Here is a 20,623-nt window from a genome sequence, read left to right as displayed (position 1 = left end):
TAAAGCTCATTGCTTTTTGTTTAGAGATGGTCATTTAGATTGTAAAAGATCCAGGTTCTAGAACTAGTTTGGCTGGTAAAAGGCCCTGGTCCAGCACCAGCATTCGCCAGATGCCAGTCCCCAAATCTTATGCCACACTCTTCGTCTATAGCAAATCACCACTCACTTTGGGGAGGCTAGGTGGGTTGTCCTAGCACACGGTTGCCCAGGTTTTGGGATGGCATCTGTAGAAGAACTGATAGACGACCAGGAGCCCACAGATAATGCAGTACAAAGGATTTCAGCGGAGACAAATCCAGAATACAGAGCCAGAGGCCATACACAAGTAATCAGTGCACCAGGCAAGGAATCAAAGTATAACTTAAACACTAGCAGCAGGTCAGCCAAGCTTAACGTTACAACAGTCAGAGATGAGGGAATAAACAGTGCGTGCTGAATTGACGTGGCTTACTGCATAGGATCGTCGACCAAATAATCATCTCCTAACAGCTGGATTCCTCTTTGGAGGCTTGTATATCAGATTCAATTCAATACCTACATAAAATATAATGCTGACAAATATTCCCCCAAGGCACCAAGTTTAAGAATACAAAAGGCTAAGAACTGGGCAGCACGGTGGCTCCGTGGTTAGCACTCTGGCCTTTGCAGCGCTCGGTCCCAGGTTTTAATCTTGGCCAGGACACTATCTGCATGGAGTTTGAAGGTTCTCCCCCCTGTCTGCGTGGGTTTCCTCCCACGTCCCAAAAACCTGCAGTAATGGTTATTTGCTATGATAACCTTAGACTACATTAATGACATATGACTATGGTAGGGACATTAGATTGTGAGCTCCTTTGAGGGACAGATAGTGACATGACTACCAACTTTGTACAGTGCTGTGTAATATGATGGCGCTGTGTATTAATAATAATAACCTTCTCCCTCGGATTGTGGTCGTCAGCCACATCTGTATTACCTGGAGCTCAAAGACTACTTTTTTAATTACAAAAAGTACAGAAAATTAGAAATTCTATATTTGAACATGTCAGGCAGATTTATAAAACTGGTGAAAGGTCCATTTTAAAGATCAGACAAGACCGCAATGCCTGCTCCAAGCTGCCACCGCCCGCCTAACGAGGATACTACCTGCCGCAAGAGTAAGCGACACAGGAGAGTAGAAGGAGGCCCTGCAGCCTGCTGTGAGGGACCGAGGGAAGGTGAATAGAACACATTAGTACATATGCATGCCTCACAGCAACAGTATAACCCGCAGTTCAGCCATTGTAACGGCTTGTTATGAAGGAAAACTCCTACGTATCACTTTCTTTCTTGGTAATCATGCCTGTTCATTGTAGGCAATTATTCTGAGATATAACAATACAAAGTAATACAAAGTGAGGGTTAGACTAACTACCAGCCAAGCTTTGCAGCATGATCCGCCAAAGGTTGTAAACATTTATTTTTCGTCAACAGAAAGAAAATAAATATTTGTGAATTTGTTGTACTAAACAAGAAAGTGAGAAAAAAACAAATTTATTTCAAGGAAGAAAACAAAAACCCCTGTTTTTATGATAATCTGTATACAGGAGCAAGTGAGGTTTAGAATGCAGAAAGATTTTTTCTAAGGAGCTCAGCTATCAGAAAATATGTGTATACCTTAAGCCATGTATATACTTTTTTATATACCTTTACATATACCTTTGCATGTTTTTTATTAGATTTCTGTATCTCATTGTGAAGTTTTCCCTTCACTTCCCAAAGCATACATACAAAGAGAAGTAGATTGCTACAAAATTAGGGAAGTTGTCCCTTTGGATCCCATTGGAAATGTTTTTCCTCAACTCTTTTGCATTTTGAATATATTTTCTGTATTGAATTCTCCCTCTTTCACACTACTCCTTGGGATTTATTTTAGTACAAAGCTGCTAGTACATTCAGTTTGCAAATTGAGCAGTGAGGATGCAGTCAATCAAAAGACAGATTCCTGAATAGTGTTCTACTAATTGCTATATTGTATCGTGTTGTAGAGCACAGTAATACACCATTAACATGTTGCAATTTCTAGTATGAAGCTCTATTCTGCTGAAGTTTTCCTGGTGATCCTCTGCTTTAGTGGTCCCTTGGGCACTATGGACTTTTTGTGCTCAATTTACAACTTGTGCTGTAGTAATTCTTTGTGTTCTAGTGACCCTCTGTGCTCTCTAGTTCCCCAATTCATCAATGAATATGTTGATACACTAGTGTAAAGCCTCCTTTTGCTGGTGATCCTCTTCTTCAGTGATCCCTAGTGCTTCAGTGACCCTTTGTGTGCTAGTAATCCTTTGTGTTCCAGTGATTCTCCATGCTCCAGTCATCCCTTGTGATATTTTGGCTCCTAGTACCTTAATCCACCCATAAACAGGTTCCTACACTTACACAAAACCTCCCTTTCCAGAAATGTTCCTGCTAATATTTTGCTTCAGTGACCTTTTGTGCTCTAGTGATCCCTTACTGTATGCTTTAGTGACCCCCATTGCTCCTGCATAGACTGGGTACATTGACAAGTGAAGTCCATTTTCCTTTGTGGAGGGCTCTAGTGATGTTCTGGTAGTATGTACGGCTTCTTCTGAGGAATCCCCCCCGTCCTATGTACTGTACATCCATTACCTTGATTGCCCTCATTTCAGCACAAACATACTCATTTGCTTCTATTGCATTTGATTTACTATAGTCTTCTAAAACTGTAGATCTGCAGGGAAACCCCTGGACTAAACTAGATATTTCCATGCATTGAGGAATTTGTTCCACACTCTGGTACAAATGTCCAAAGCTATATGAACAATGAAAGTAGGAAGATGGCACCATAAATATGGTAGCCAAATAGGAGTCCCTTTGGATTGAAACCATGCTTGCTAAGCATTTTAGACTCAAGGCAATTCCATTTTGGGACTCCTATCCCGGAGAGCCCTCCACAAAGGAAAATGGACTTCACTTGTCAATGTACCCAGTCTATGCAGGAGCAATGGGGGTCACTAAAGCATACAGTAAGGGATCACTAGAGCACAAAAGGTCACTGAAGCAAAGTATTAGCAGGAACATTTCTGGAAAGGGAGGTTTTGTGTAAGTGTAGGAACCTGTTTATGGGTGGAATAAGGTACTAGGAGCCAAAAGATATATATGAGCAGGGGTACAAATAAGGGCAATCTATACCAGCAATCGCCAACCAGTGATCCGCAAAAAAAATTTTGGTGGTCCTCAGCTCGGGCCGGTGCACCCCCCAGTGGGGTCAGGTGAAGGTCCCTGCTGGGGGGAGCGCACCGGCCTGTACACAACCCGTCCACACTCCCATCGCAGGCTCAGACCTGTGATAGGAGAGTGGACGGGTTCTGGCATCATGACGTCATTCTGGGGGAAGTGTCTGTGCAAGTGTGGACTGGAGTCCGTGAAATTAGTTATCTGTGACAACCCAGGTTGGCGACCACTGATCTATACTGTTAAAGTAGTTCACAACCTAAATAATAAACATAAATAACACAACATAAATAATTGACACATTTAGACTTTTGGCCTTGGATGCCAAAAACCTTGACCTGGCACTGGTGCCCTAGGGTGCCAGAATGGTGTCTGCTACTTTGGTTGCATAGGTCTCAAATTAAATTAAAGTGAGCACGTGTAACTACACATAGGTATGAAGAGAGCCTAAAAATACAATATTTGGACTTTTGCCCATTTGTAACATTTCCTGGAAAGAATTAGCAGGTGACTGAACGGTTTACTTGTTTCCTGAAGTTATTCTTTGACTTAGAATTTGATAGTAAATAAGAAATACACATTTTAAAACCCATTATGTTCCTATGAGATTTGGTTTCTTGTCTCTGGTAATTTCATACCCCCCTGTCAAACCCTCTAGTCCTTTTTTTATTTTAGCTTCTGGTGTATAAAGAGATTCAGATAATTATAGCCAGTAAAAAAGCGAATACAAGTCTCCTCCATGAAAAGGAAAGAAGAAGCGAGATGGCAATGCATGTTGACACCAGCAATCGGCAGACATGTCAGGCTAGCCAGTGCGACAGCGCTGACAGAATCAACCGCGATAACAGCTATGATCAAAAAAGACTATTACACAAAAGAATCTTGCAGACCAAAAGTGAGTGAGATAGGTGAAAACAAAAGCCAAACAAATAATTTGACTCTCTAGGGAGAGAAATGTCAGTTTGTTCCTTCACACTCGTATCAGAGTTTCTTATGTTACTCGGTGAGACGAAAGGCAAATGTCTTTGAAATGGCAGAGCGTGTCCTCTAGCTAAAGTAGCGCTATGCATCTTTCTGCACAAATCAAATACTTATTGGAGGTTGCGAGTGACACTGATAGGCCAATTAAAGCAAACCTCAAATTTATTGGTAAACATGACGCTGGGTAGGCGGAGTGGAGGGGAGGTAAGTGCTTGGCTGTGAACGGGCAGAGGTTTTAGGGAATATTGTATTTAAAGCTGCATTGAATGAAAATTGCTAATTTGTAGATACATAAATGTAAAGTGTCTGATCTGCCAAGAATATTTGTAATTCTGTCCTGGTGTCTTTGTGATTTACAGTATATGCTTCTCGTAGACAGAACAGCCAGGAGGGTGACACCACTTTCTCTTTTTGAGTTAAGGAATACATCTCACCATAATCATCCTGTTGACTTGGCAATAAAGGGACCCAACAAACTTAAAAATTGCCATCTCTTCTCCACCTCCTTTTTATGTGTATGCCCAAAGAGGAACGGGAAGGTTGACAAAAAATGTCAGAAGTTATGAAATACCACCAATTTATAAAAGTTTGATAAGCTTAAAGCATTGCTGCTTTTCAGCTTTATCTCTACTTTTATAATTAAACCATAGGATGGACAATACCATAGGACACAATGCGTTCAGCCTGATCACATATCACCAGATAGTATTTGCCACTTTGTAATTGGAGAGTACCTTAGGACCCAGTTTGATTCCAACATCCTGGTTGGCATATTTGCAACGATTGCCATTTTTAAAGTGTTGAAAACCAGACACAAAGAAAGCCTATGGGCCCTATATGTCTTCAAGTGGTGATCACTTCGAGATCAGTTGCTTTATTCAAATAAATGGAACTTCTGATTGGCAATTTTGGGTAACTTAGTTATGGTGAGTAAATCACAGATCTCTGCCACATAACAATCAGTCTTCGTTTTATATATGTATGGCATTAAAATTATCGATTAGGTTTGCAAAAATGCAGAACAAGGCAGTACTGATTTTCTGGATTGCAACCTCTTTATAAATAGGGCTCAAATCTGAATACTGCTTAATGAGAGGAAGCTGACGTATATGTAGGCACCTATTGAGGTACATATTTCAACAATATGTAAAAATACAATTATTACATTTTTTACTATGGTAGTGACTTTCTGTAATTTCACTGTAGATTAGACAGTATTTTTAATATTACCTATATATATATATATATATATATATATATTTATTTACTATATATAGCATTTTTTATAGGGCCGACATATTACAGTGTCTTACAAAGTCCATAGTCATATCACTAACGTCCCTCAATGGGGCTCATAATTGAATGTCCCCACAATAGTTATATATGCCATTAGCACAACCTAAGGCAATTTTGTTTTTAGGGAAAGCCAAATAACCTAACTGCATGTGTTTTTTAGGACAGTAAAATTCTTATATTACCCTCTGCTCAGTATTAGGGATGTGTGAGAATGCCTCTGACATTCTCACGAAAATTTCCTTGAACTTCCGATGGGATCTTCGGATGGGTCCGCGAAATTGGTTCACTGGAATTTCGCGGACCCATCCGAAGATCGCGGAAATCATTACAGGATGATTCTCATGGCTGCATTCATAAATGCAGCCATGGAAATCCTCCTGTGTGTGATCCTTGGGCACAAGAGGTAAATGAGGGCAGGCCCTCATTTAGCCTCTAGTGCCCAGGGATCACACACAATGAATGCAACCGTAGTACTCCTCTTGTCAGTGAGTACCACAGCTGTGCTCATCAATGAACGCAGCCATGGGAATCATCACAGGATGATTCCCACGGCTGCGTTCATTCATGATGAGCACAGCCGCGGTAATCCTGTGTTCTTGGATAGAGAATCTCTATCAAAGAACACAAACTACAGAGCTGTCAACTCCACTCCCCTGATTGCTCTTCCAATTCCCAAAAAATTCAATCTCGACAGCCGAATTTACAGAGGCCATTCATAATTACATTTCAGTTACAGTTCGGTAAGCTAGAATGGCCCGATTCACCACAAGATCGAATTTTAAAATCTCGCTCACTCATCCCTACCTATTATATTGTATGAGACTTCTATTTAAGGATGGTCCTCCCTTTGCTATAGTAGCAATCTTTTGCTCTGTTGCTACCTTAAGTCCCAGCATGTGCATGTGCGCATTTTTCCTTTTGTGTGAGGTTTTGTATCCAAACATGACCCAACTAATCCCAACCCTCATAATGCAATTGGAAGTCTTTCTAATCTTCTATTGCTTGATAATTAACATCAAGCTAGGTAGGTACCAATATATTTTATAAGGGTGGTAAATACTAAGTTTGCATAATAAATCCCTTTTTTATTTTAAGATTTCAACAACTCTTATTTAACAGATTTCTTGTTTTTTTTTTTATCTTAATTGTGGTGGATTTTTTTTGTAATGAAAAGGGATATGAATACATTGCAATATATGATGGCCACCAAAGACTTAAGCAGATAATGTAATACTATGAGAAGACATTAAGGGAAACATTGGGACCAGTTACTGCAGAAAGATCGGAGAGGAGGGAAGGAGAATAAATGTATTAACATATATATCAACCTCTGGCTTGAGAATTCAAGCTAAACCTTTGGATTAGCCTAGGATGCTTCATATATGTGCAAGTCTGTGTTGTGAAAACCTCTGCTGGGGTTTGATGTCAGTGCTTCATACAAGAGATGGATTGGCTCATATCATCTGATCCTTAGACATTCAGTGCTAGAAATTACAGCTGAACTCAGCAGTGTCACTGAGGTTTCATTTGTGTTATTAAACAAGGTAAACCAATTCTTAGAATCCTCCAGGGTTCAATCCCCACTCTGCCATGGAATAAAAAAGACTCACAGCCTTTATGATGTAAATACTATACACATCACTGCCTATGTTATAAGGACACTTAAAGACAAAACCGGTTTCAAACTTTTATGTCCCATTTAAGTTATGTGGGTGATGTCAACAGCCCCAGCAAACTTGGTCATTTAGGTTGCCCTCTATAGTGTTCCATTTTGTGGTAACTTTGTAAAAGAATATACAGGGAGGTAAAGGAAGGGAGAAGGAGCTGTGCTAGATCAGAGACTAACCAGACTTCTCAACCTTTTTTGCACCTGAGGGAACCCTTAAAATAATTTTCAGGTCTTGGGGATTCCTATTAAAATATTTTTGGTGGGTCAATGAAAAAAAAAAAGCTTTTAAAGCGAACCTATCACCAAAACATTTACTTTTTTCAAAAGGATAGCTAACCCTTTTATATAAAGCAACAGTTTGCTTTTGCTTTTATTTCTCAATTAATTTTAATTAATTTTTTTAACCATGGTGGTAAAGAGAGAATGGGAGCGCAGAGCCTCCTTGGATGCCTATATCACGTACCTGCGATTGCCCCATATCAGGCATGCACAGAAGGGGCTTTTCCCTGCAAAGGCAGGTAGAAGAAGAAAGGAGGTGGAAGAAGATGATGATGCCGAGCACTTCCTCCACATCAGGACAAAGGACGATTCCAGGACTACATGGAACCGAATTGAGGCCAGGTGTGGGGGTATCAGCAGAAGACAGTTCTGCTTTAAATTAATGTCCACTTTAAAAAATGTTCACCTACAGTGGTGGCTACCAATTTTTCATCATTCAGCTGGCTCTACCAAGTGGTGTAAGCCACAGAACTATGCAGGCATCATGAAATGGAATGTATTTCAGCCACAGTTCGAGAAACCCCTAAAAACTTCTGAAGTTACCCTATTTGAGAATAACAGAACTAGACACTCTCAAAAAAATGGGAGAGTTGTGATAAGCAAGAAAGAAGGGGCTGTGCTAGATATGTCCAAATGTCTCACATAAAAGACCTCCTTTAAGGTAAGGTAAGGTAAATTTGTTAACTGAAGACATTCTTCAAGCTGCCAGAGCTGTCTTGGGGTGTGGTAATTCCCTCACCTCCTAGATTGTAAGCTCTTCGGGGCGTTCCTCTCCTCCTGTGTCACTGTCTGTATTCGTCTTTCATTTGCAACCCCTATTTAATGTACAGCGCTGCGTAATATGTTGGCACTATATAACTCCTGTTTAATAATATTAATACTTGTTCATAGAATAAATAGCCTGATGTGTGGCACCAAAACTTCACTTAACATCCTCACGCTGCCACTATAGATTTCCGAAACTCTTCAGCTTTTAAGCAGTCGGTCATTTAATTAAACTAATTAAAGTCCCTCGCAGACTGAAGAGGGTGACAGCATTTGCCGTGTTCTTACAAGTTAGCAGGAAATATTATTAATTTAATCAATAGATTTGAGAGAATGCCTGACTTAGACACACAAAGCTGTGTGTAATTTACTTTTCATATTGCTGGCTTTGAAAATGAAATATTATTCGGCATTTGTGTGTGAAAAAAGCATTTATCTGTTTATACAATCATAGCTGTAGTTAGAATTCCTACACAGACATTAATGGTGACATCTTCTCATACTGGTTCCACATTTCTTATCAGCGATCATCTGATGTTTTTATTGCAGTAGTAAAAACAGAAAGGTTTTTATAAGTTTAAGATTAAGCCACAACCTAATATTTTAAATTCTATGGCATGGGGGACTCAAATAAGCTCTTGACATCATCAAAGAAGTGCACATAATGTTCAGTTTATGTAATGTTTAAAGACTAGAAACATACTGGAACAGTGTTTGTCTACTGTTTTAACCATGTGGAACTCCTGAAATGACCATCGGGTTTTGGGAACCCTATAATCTTTATCTTACAGTATATTAGTGTGGTGGTCAATAGAAGAAAACCTCTTACATTGCTGACCACTGGAAAATATGTCACTATTACAGATAGTCAAAAAGATCATTGGTGTCACCTAAAGTGATCTGAGAGGCACAAAATGCTCATTGCTCAAGGAACACCTAGCAACCTCTGGAGGAACCAAAGGTTATGAGAAAACCCTGGTTGAGAAAAACTACTAGAATAAATATTACCAGAATGTGCACAATGCAGTGAAAGGCTATGCTACAAGTTACTTAAGTAATCAATATTCTACTATTACCCTGTTACAAACCAGTTCTTTCACTCCTAATACAGACCTCTGTGGTCCATAGATTTCACAAAAAGTACCATGGGTCACATGTGGGCACCAAGGAATTAGAACATATGTGGTGTCTTCTTCCAGCTAGGGATCTGGTGGCATTGGAAACCAAACTAAGGATTTTTAGACAATGGTAGAAGCACATATAAGGAAGATAAATGTGAAAGAAACACCAAAAATTTAGATGTGGATTGGGAAATCCAGATTTTTAAATATATGTTTGAATCAACAAAGATGGGAAAATCTCCCAAATCGCTCGGAAGGTTCTCATTTATCCAGATCATTGTATATCTAATAGTACAATTTTCTCCCCAGCCCCTTTTAGCTGTTCACACCACCTGACACTTATCTGCAACTACCCGGCTGTTTTTGAGTAGTTACTGAAAACTTGGGTAACATTACAGTGGCCACCACCTGCCTACAGCTTTTTCCCACACAGTTTAAAGAAAATTCTGGGGAGAATACTGTAGTAGTAAGTTATATAATTAATGAGACTTGTTTCTGTAATATTGGAGACATCTCAGCCTATTCAAACTGCCTATTGTCACACTTACCTCTTCCTCTTTAATTTGCAGGCATCTCTCTCCTGCGCATGCGGGCAATTCTGACTCTGGGCATGACTCTGATCTCAAGCTTTATCAGTTTCACTCAATCCACTGGCCAATCAGAAAATAGCCTCTTAATCATCCCTGGCTATTTAGCTAGCTCAGACACAGCACTCAGTGTTCGTGCAATGTGTCTCCACTAGTACCAAGCCCCTAGTTCTGTTAAGTTAGTTCCTGTACACCTGTTGGCTAATTCAGTGCTTCCTCTATTCAGCTCTTGTGTTTACCCCTCGTTTCCCAGTCAACTTCCCTGTGCTGTTCCAGCATTCCTGTCTGTCTGTGGATATTCCTGTGTCACCTGTGCCTCCTGTTGCTTGCAGTGCCCCCTGTGTCACTGGTGTCTATCTCCTGGATCCCTGGTATTTGTCCCCTGGCTTGTGACCTGACCTCGCTTGCTTGCTGCCTGCCTTGACCCCGGCCTTCCTCGACTATTCTTCAGCTTTGTGATTTGGTAACGTGTTTCATCCTGCCCACCCTGGTGTGCCCAAGAACCTGGCGGTAACCAGCAGTGCAACATCCTCACCATCAGAGGCTCTGGAGAAGACCTGGTTACTGCTTAGACTCCTGTGCCTGTGCAGGCTGTAGTGCCCCCTGTGGCCCAAGTGTGACACCTATTCAGCTTTGAAGAAGTAGAAGTTATGATGAACTGAAGAAGCATCTTGGATAGGCTGAAAGTCTCCCAAACATAGTCACAAAGGTCAATCAAATGGGTCAAAATCCTTGCTGTTACTTTCTACATTAGATGAATCTATCTTTGTTGGTTGTTTAAGTAATCAAACAAATACTTAAAGGAAATCTACCCCATTAAGGGTTCAAACCATGCCACATTCTACTGCAGTATTTCTCAACCAGGGATCTGAAGAACCTTGGGTTTCCTCCAGAGATTGCTAGGGTTTTCTTGAGCAATGAGCAGTTTGTAACTTTCAGGTCAGTGCAACTGTACAGTCTATCAGTGAAGGTTACCTTCTTCCCACTGTAAGAGGCATTATTCCTAATGATCACCACACTAATGTACTGTGAGCTGTGGATATAGTAATTATAATAGGGGTTCCCTGAAGACCTGAAAGTTAATTCAAGGGTTCCTCCATGTTAAAAAGGCAGAGAAGCACTGTTCTACTGAAAGCTTAGCCTAAATTATGCTTGACATATTCAATCTTGTATAACATGGAAATGGCACATCTTAACCTTTCCAGAACTTCAGTTTCCTATCAAGATTTAACCATGTATTAGTAATTTAGGACCCTGATTCTTGTTGTTAAATTAAAGCAATTTTTTTTTTACAGTGATTCTGTTTTCCAGCAATAGAAATCCTGTTAAGCCACAAGTTTTCAATTATTTAACAGATATAATGCAATATTTTTATTGGTTCATTTTACCCTTTCAAGAGGAATAAATGTTATTGGTCCATATACTGTGCTTCTTAATTGTCCATCGCTGCATAAATACAGAAATACATAACTGGAGTCATAATAATCAACTCGTTTTTACTGCACAGTTTTTCCATTTTCCTTATAATTTATTAACATGTTGGATCAGGAAACGCTCGTCAAGCTCTCTATGCTTATGTGTTTAACATTTATATTTTTTTTTTACCCTTCATTTGCATCTATGCAACATGACAAGCTTCATCTGATAAAAGAACCGGGTGAGACGGCCCTGGCTTCACATATTTATTTATTTAGTTTGCATTAATAGCTAATTCTGCATGACAAATTTACATTGGTACAGAGGTTGTCACGGCTTCCCCTTAATTAGAAGTTGTTGAGTATTTGTTAGAGGGAGACAATGAAATTTCGCAGTGGATCCAGGTTCAGTTTTATAAGCAGAGGTCCTGGTTCTTCCAGTCACATGTGATTTATCTCTGTACGCTGCTCCCATTTATCACTGACACATCTACATCGCAGGGGCCCCACTTATACTTTATTCATGTCCTCAAGATCTAGTGCAAATATGTTAGGATGAAATGTAATACATGCATGGGTATCAGTGCATTTACTTGTGTTAAATTAAAAAAAAGGAAAAAAAAGGAGGAGATTTCTGCTAAGTCTGCATTTTTCAGTAGACTAATAGGCTGTGGCCTACGGCTCTATATTTAAAGGGGGCAGGAATAATGTGAATGATCTGATATACTCTATCATGGGGTGCCTAATTGATCATCTCTGTGTAAATCTAGGAAATAAATAATAATAATTAATAAAAAAAATACTTGCATGTACTCTGTAATGTGATAGCATGTTGCATTTGGTATCTCAGTGAATAATGACATATCTTTAATACTTTTATATTTTTTTTTACATTTTTTTATCATTATTTATGTCATTAGTGTCCCTTCGAGGGGAGCATAATTTACTACCTGTTGAAGGCACACAGGATCTAAGAATAAATCTCTGCAAAGTGAGGGAGCAATTGCCACCATTGAATAAATTCCACCTAATTCTTCAACTTGGGACTACTTAGAACTTTATATTTTCCCTCATTTTCAGTTTCAGTGACAATGATCACTAGAACAATTATAGAGGAACTAAAGTCCTACTTTTAACATGAGCAATTCAGAGAGGTGGTATTACGGAAATGGACAGGCAATGTCCCTTCTGCAATAACTGTTACCTGCTTGGTTACCGTCAAAGTTCATATAGCCAGAAAAATCCTGCAATCCCGAATCTTGCACGTGTTAAGAAAGGATGAACTCCCTTGCTATGTCACTACAGCAATCTGGATGACCAATCATTGTCTATAGGAAGAGAAGACGAAGAAAGATGGTGGCACCCTGAGATGGAATGGGGATAGGTGAGTAATCACGGATTTAGTTCTGCTTTAAAGATCTGTAAGTATCCATAATGAGGATATATACAGTAAAAGATCTCACCCCTTACCACTTCTTTTCCTTTTGATTTAGCTTCTACTTACTTAATATTATACTGTTCAGAGTTTCCTAAACAAGGTTCATCTGAAGCTTGCTGGGGGTTCCTTGAGCAATGAGAAATTTGGACCTCTCAGGTCAGTTTAAATGACACCAATGATCATTTTGGCTATTTTTAAGGGTGATGTTCTTCCCCTTGACCATTAAGCTAAAATATTGTGAGCTGTGGATATAGAAATTATAGCAAGGTTTCCCTGAAAATCTGAAAGTTGAAAAGTCTTAGAAAGACTGATCTAAAGTAAAAACCTTAACTTTGTAGAACAGGGAATCTTTCTTGAATATCTATTATCTATATCCAATAATTGCCTTCACTTTCAGTTCCAAATGCATAACAGGAAGTATGTTAATCACTTAATAATACAGGAAATCTCCTCCATGATAATTGTCACAAAAACAAGCGTAGTGGCAACTCAAAATGTTCTTGCTTTCAGTTGGTAATGGAAAACATAGAGAGGGCGATTTTTTATATTGGGGCAAAGAATGCAAAAAAAGTTTTGAATATAGATACATTATAATTATAATACTGCAAAGGCATTACTTAATTGTTAATACATTCACATATTGGATAAAACCCCAAATTGCTTTGGGGTGGTAAGGTCATGGAAAAGCACTAAAATAGCATTTGCACATTATACATCACCCATTGTTTTTGAGCAAATCATATTTTTTTACTGGATCAAGGAGATTTTTCATTTTTCACTTTTTAAAATAAATTCTAGTTGTTACAATGTGGCTATCAGTCAACTCAGGCAATTTAAAGATGCAGCATATGGAGCTGATACCTGTTCAGTATTGAGATCAGGGAAAAAAAGGTTATACAATCACAGCAAGATATAAAATATTTAGCTGACATGTATTATTAATGCGCTTTAATAACAAAATAGCCCAGAAACAGTACTTCGGACATTTCTGCGGGGTCAATACAACACTAACAAGAACATTTGTGATAAGGGATCGGCTGAGGGAGCAACAGGAGTCACCATTCCAAAAAGCCACATAAAACAAAACTTCAACAGCTAACAAAACTTTCCGTTTCCTATAAAAGAAAAATCTATAATGGAGTCTTTCCTACACTGAAACCGTTATCTTTAGATATCTGGTTATAGAAAATCGAAGAAATATTTATGTACGCTATATGAGCAAATGTTTAACCTACAGAAGTCAGAATTTTCTATGACGTCTTTTATTCTATGTACCATTCTTTAGTATTTCTTCCTCTATTTAGAGGTTATAGAGATTGAAAGGTTGCACTTGTGCGGAATTGGGATATGTTGTGGTTTAACAATTAGCTCACTTGACTCGGGTCATTTCCTACAAGGAACAGTTTGAGTATTTGCTTCCTAGAAACATAGTGGTAAGCTAAATTCACCAAAAATGTCCTTATTCTGTGTGTATACAATAGTGTTTCCTGTATGAATGCTGTACAACTTAACCATTTACACAATATGGCCAAAACAGAAGGCCTAATTTTAGTAGCACCAACATATCTTTAGCTCTGTATAATATATAATATTAACTTGTATCTGTGCAACAGCAACATATTATTCAGCTCAGTTCAGTTCATTGTCATGCCATTAACTGTCCTTAAAATGCGATCATAGTATGTTTCTTGAACTTATTAAACTGGGGGAATACCTTTTAGATCTTCAAGGAACCCCTTCTATAATTACTATATCCACAGCTCACAGTACATCAGCCTGGTGGTCTAGGTGCTAGGTGCTGGTGGTCTAGGAGGAATGCCTCTTACATTGTTGGCCATTGGAAACAATGCCACCCTTACTGATAGCCTAAAAGATCATTGATATCCGGTATACTGACCTGAGAGACACAAACTGCTCATTGCTCAAGGATCCCTTAGCAACCTCTGGAGAAATCCTGGTTGAGCAGCTCCGGCCTAATGTCACTACCATAGTCATAAGTCATTAAAACAATCTAATGCAATTTTTTTGGGGGGAAACTCATCAACCTAACTGCACATTTTGAGAGAAAACCCTAGCAAACACAGTTACATACAAATTCTATGGAGATAGTCTTGGCCAAGATTCAAACCCAAATGCTGCACAGGCAAAACCACTAGCCACTGAGCTAATATGCCGCCAGACCTGCATACTTAACAAGTATAATGACGCCCTGGTCAGCAGAACTCACAACCTAAGAGTGTAATATACAATAGGGGTGTATGGAATGGTGGCTATTTAGTAGGGATGAAGACAGGTAGGCAAGTTAAGCTCAATGGTTTGTTTAAATGTGTTAAAGGTGAGAGCAAAACTGATGGGTTGAGGGAGGGAGTTTGAGACTAGAGAGGAGCAAGAAGGAAAAAATCCAAGTCAGATCTGGTTGAATCAGTTGAGAAATACAAATGGATCTGGAAATTGCAGTCAGAATCTACGTATTTTTTTAAAAAAAGTTTTGAATGAATATGTATGGTGAAAAAAAAAACACTAGACATTATTTCCTTAGATAATTTTGTGAACCATAGACAGCATGAGGGAGGCTAAATCCATGTTTCTGTTCCATTTACCTTTAACTGTTCAGAGAAAACAAAATTTCTAATACCCAATGGAACAACAATAAGCATGTGTATAACTGGAACTAACAGCTGTCATTGTGCTTGTTTAACAGACACAAATTGTAACTCACAAGTACTCCGGGGGTGGCTCTTGCAATGTGCAAGTATGCCCAACATTATGGCTCAGTTAGCTATAAAACTGCCCTCCTAACATATTGCCAAGTCCAGGCTATTGCATCCCCTCCTGCATCTTCCCGATCCCCCAACTTTCTCTGTAGTAACTGGACAGCCACCTATGAATGTGCACAGGAGTTACATTGTTCCAGCATCCAACTTTATTCCTAGAATCAGATGACAGCAATGAGCCAGGTGTATACCCTATACACTGCATGTCCCAAACAGTATATATAGAAAGTAATAAACTCCTAAGGAGAAAAGGGGACCGTTTGCAGACTCTACTTGTCTCGTCTTGAAAAACATCTCTATTTTACAATTTTGTAATTTAGTTCCACTTTAAATGAAATCTTGAAATGCCATTTGCTTTAAAACATTATACACTGAGTTGTGATTCTTGCTTATTAAATCTTGATATATGTCATTATGATTTTTAAAGCCTTTCATTTGGTCATTTCTTAATAAGCTGAAATTTTGATAAAATAATCATAATGTAATATATGTGCTTTTCAGAAAACAGAAATTTCTGAGACCTGGTAACTATTCGGCTCATGAAACTTGTCATTATCGGCACAAAAAAACACATATATTGTGTTATGACTGTTATCAAAATTCCAGCTTATTAAAATCTGAACTGACTGATATATGTATATGAAAGGCTTTACAAATTACAAATAAGACGTCCAGATTTTAATAAGCTGAAAGTTCTTAAATCAAAAATTGATCATAATGCATTATATGTGTTTCCACATAACAAGGTTCCAGCTTATTAAAATCTGATCTGCCTTAAAATATATTGCCAAGCTTTAAACTTATAATAATGCTGTTCGGATTTTAATAAGATAGAAGTTTGCAAAAAATAAATAAATCATCAAGCAATATAAAGAAATACATGGTTTGCATCATGACAAATTTTATTTAAAGTTTTTTCTTTGCCCATACAGGGCAAAGCAATGGTTTTACTCTAATGCTGAAGTGCCAACCATATATAATTGTTATAGGGTAGTGTAGACGTTGTGTTATCTCATTAAAGGAAGTGGAGTGATTCACCTGCTCCCCATACCTGAAAGGTTGAGTTCATACTATTGCATGCTATTGCTAATTCCTAATGGCACCCAATACATTTTGCCAATGGATGGCCATTGCAGCTCACCACGGTCCACAGTATTTCACTTTGCAGATGAGCAACAATAATGCACTTGTAATGTAAACTTGTAAAATGTAATGCAAATTTTAGATATCCTTTAAAAGTGCTGTTACCATTAGTGTTACTGGAGCATGACCCTTACTGATTTAGTAAGGTTTTCCATGACTGAAGAATTTAGACTATCATGTGAGAGCCTTGGTGATCCAGCAGACCTGGAATGGATTTCTTAAAAATCATTTGCTACTAGTAGGCAAATAGACTAGATCCATTTCAGGTTTACTGGATCACCCAGGTTTTCCAAAGATTATCTTCCCCAGTCTGGGAGAGTTTTATTAAATTATTCGTCTTCATCCCAGTTCAAGGAAGCACCACCTTCTTTCTTCTTCTGGCTACTTCACCGGATCTCGTATTCTGCAGATGCGAGATCAGGTGACATAGCCTGCTCTAAATGGGAAAAAAATGCCTCCATTACAGGAAGATGCCCTTTCTTCGCATTCTGTGGTGTAAAGACAGAAGGGGAGGAGCTTTACCCTTTTTTTAAAAAAAAAACCTATTTTTACCTTGCAAGAACTGTCTACCTCTATATCTAAAGTACATTTTTTGGTGATAGGTCTGCTTTAATACAACTGTCAACACAGAAGAGGGGGGCACACAGAACCAAAAAGCATTTGCTTTGTCAAAAAGATTGGTGTCTACTCCATTTCCTATATTTTCACTCACATAATAAAAGCCAGTGGTTAGCTCAGCTCTCCCAATTCCATCTATTACTAAACTAAACTTTTCAGTGAACTGACCCTTTAAATACAAAATCTTCTCATATGGACAGGAGCATTAGAAGTGCAACTTAAAGTTCCCAAATTCCCAACATTCCATTTAACTTGACTCCAATCTCAAGAAAGCAATGACTTCTATTCCTACCTGCCCGAGTTTTTCATTTTGATTTGTGTCTGAAGGATTAGCAGAACGAATTGAGAAAGTTGTAAACAAATTAGATGCTTTCTCTGTGCATTTCAGAGATATATGTATTCACTTAATTCCTGTTCCCAGATCAGATGTGAACTTAATGCTCATTCCGAGTCCAAATGGAATAATTAGGAGACAAGAATATTTTATAATGTGACAAGAACTTAACCGAAACATATCTCTGCGGCTTTATTTAGTTTGCAGCTACAGAACTTCTCCTATTCACTCTACGTAAAAAGATTTTCATTGCACCTGTAAGTAAATTGGATTTTTTTTTCTTTCATATGATTTAAAAATGAAAACCCAAGCTGGACTCCAATTCGACTAAATGGCACTCAGCACAGCTCATTTCGTCCAATTAGTGTAGAAGTCAAACCCAAAACAAATTTGACATTTGTTGAGAAACATTTGCTGAGCTAGTGTATGCAGCTCTTTATGTAATGGGGTGCCAGGAGAGAAATGGGTTTCAATAATAACTTATAGACCTTGCAATGACCCCTAACATTTTTAAGTATCTATGCCTGCATTTTCAACTTCTTGATTTTTGTTTATGGGCATTTTCTTGCACTTTGCAGAAGAAACATTGGAAATTTACTAAGCAATGCATAAAAGGAGAAAATCTATTGAGTCTGTTCCTATTTTAATCGTTTTGGGGGGTTTACCTATTTTGTAGTAAATCCCTGTGTTTGTCTTAAACATGCTCAAATTCAGTTATTGTTAATTGACTCATTATTTCTGTTGCAAATTTGTTCCAATCATCAACTTTTTGGGTTTTGAACCTTCTTTTTGATGGTTTAAGGTTATGTCCCCATGTTCTTTTAGCAGAACTAAACTCTACTATGCTCACCTTTCCCCATTTCTTTGTGGGGCAACCCCAACTTTTTTCTACTTCTCTTCCTTCTTGCAATCTTCGGCCTTGCTGGGATAGCGTAACGCTAGTGCAAGAACGTGAGAGTTTATTTAGTCCCGGCAAGCACAAAGGAAGCCTGGATTGTTGATTATCCTGACAACCAAAACTGAGCTGCTCATGCTGAGCTTTTGAGACAGCTCCATGGAGTGATCAGGAAAGTAAGAATGAATATTTCAGAAGGTCAAGCTCCTCCAGTCTCTTCTAAGGTGTTTTATTGGACAGATTATTGCTGGCTTAATTCGTCTTATCAGTTTGTAAGTGAAAACTCCAGCCTCAAACATTATTTTTAATGAATCCCAACTAAAGTTACATACAGGTACTAGATTTTCATCAATCCAATAAATGATGATCATGATCATCTTGGGTAAAAATCTAGCATATGTATAGCTTTCCCCTAACGTTGGTCAGTGATCCAATCTTCTGGATCACCGAATGGCCAACAGCTACAACTGCTGCTGTTTCCTATATCCCATTATCCTATGGAGGATACATTTGGACTTCTCCAATTTGTTCTCCACCCTCCCTATAGATTAAACATTGATGTCTTTATAGTGTTTGTTCCTTCTTGTTGTGACTTGGAACAATGGTTAGTAATCATTTCCAGCAGCAGTAGGGAAAAGAACGAGACAATAATAATTATTCAACAATCCCAACTACAATAATTGAATGTCTTCATGAAGCTTTAGGGTCTATATAGGGAAATATAGAACATGTAAAACATTGTAGACATGTATTGTGTGTATTATCATTATTAGACATTTTTATATACCGCCAACATATTACGCATATACGCAATGCTGCACATTAAAAAGGGGTTGCAATTGACAGAGAGGTACAAACAATGAAACAAAAAGAGAGGATCCTGCTTGGAAGGGCATAGAATCTAATAAATTAATAAAAAATTAGAAAACTTCTACAATTGATCTCTACTTGGAAATGCTACTAGATAGGCTTTACCTGGATTTCTAAATGATCAACCAGAAAAAAAGCACGAAGCAAGAAAAAAAATCAAGCAGGGAGAAAAATGATAATTTATCTGTTCCCTTTATTCTGTTTACAAAATACAGCACAATACGTGATAAAATTCACCCCCTTCTCTCCTCTCCCTGGCTCAATAAATATGTTCAATAAGAAATTCCTTTTTAACAAAACATGATAAATTCTGGGTCCCTGGTGCACCATTTAAAGAATTGTTTTTTTGTAAAGTAAATACTTTATATTAGTCGTCAATAAAATGTTTCAAAGCTGAACTCTGGGTAGATATCAACAACACAAATTAATGTAGATTTGTACTATTATTTTTATTTGTAATGTAAGCAGGGTAAGAACCTGAACTTTATGTGTTATTAGCAGCTAGCAAAGCTTAGAATAGGAGAGGGCTAAGCAGCAGAATCAGTTTTGTTGCTATGCCCATGGCTGGTGAAGAACATGCTCACAGAGAGAGCAGAGTAAAAGGGAGATAATCTCATTAATCTGCTGCTTCTCATTTCATTGTGTGGTCACATTCTGGTGGCAGGACAAAATCAACAGGTTTTAATTAAAGTGCATGCCCAAAAATGTTAGTTTTATGGCAGGGAGGGGTAAAACCCCAGACGGCTATTTCTTGCTATCCGCATCTCACCTGGAAGATCTCCTGTCCAAAAAAAGCAAGAAATAATAGAAAGCCAAATATTTAACTGTTAACAACACTGTTATTCGGCCCTTCCCTCAGGCACGTTGTCTTGGTATCACCTTTGACTCGGCCCTCTCATTTACCCCCCCATATTCAGAACATTTCCAGGTCCTGTCTCTTTCACCTACGCAACATCTCCAAAATCCGCTCCTACCTGTCCCCTGAGACCACCAAACTCCTTGTACACGCTCCTATCATCTCTCGTCTGGACTACTGTAACATCCTTCTGGTATTCCACTAACCCGACTCTCTCCTCTACAATCTATCATGAATGCTGCAGCCAGACTCATCCATCCTTCCCTCCGCTCCTCTCCCGCTGCCTCTCTTTGTAGTTCTCTTCATTGGCTTCCATTTCACCTTAGAATCAAATTCATCTCCTGTGCTTTGCCTTGTGCTTGCTCCTACTTT

General features: G+C 38.5%; 1 protein-coding gene across 1 annotated transcript in view; it reads left to right on the top strand.

The window, feature by feature from the left end:
• Positions 1-20,623, top strand: part of ADGRL4 (adhesion G protein-coupled receptor L4) — a 107,893-nt gene that overhangs the window by 3,447 nt on the left and 83,823 nt on the right. The window lies entirely within an intron of this gene.

This window comes from Pyxicephalus adspersus, chromosome 8 (assembly GCF_032062135.1).
Source record: "Pyxicephalus adspersus chromosome 8, UCB_Pads_2.0, whole genome shotgun sequence".
Classification (NCBI taxonomy): Eukaryota; Metazoa; Chordata; class Amphibia; order Anura; family Pyxicephalidae; genus Pyxicephalus; species Pyxicephalus adspersus.
Note: the sequence above shows the minus strand (reverse complement) of the source record. Positions and strands in the feature narration are given on the sequence as shown.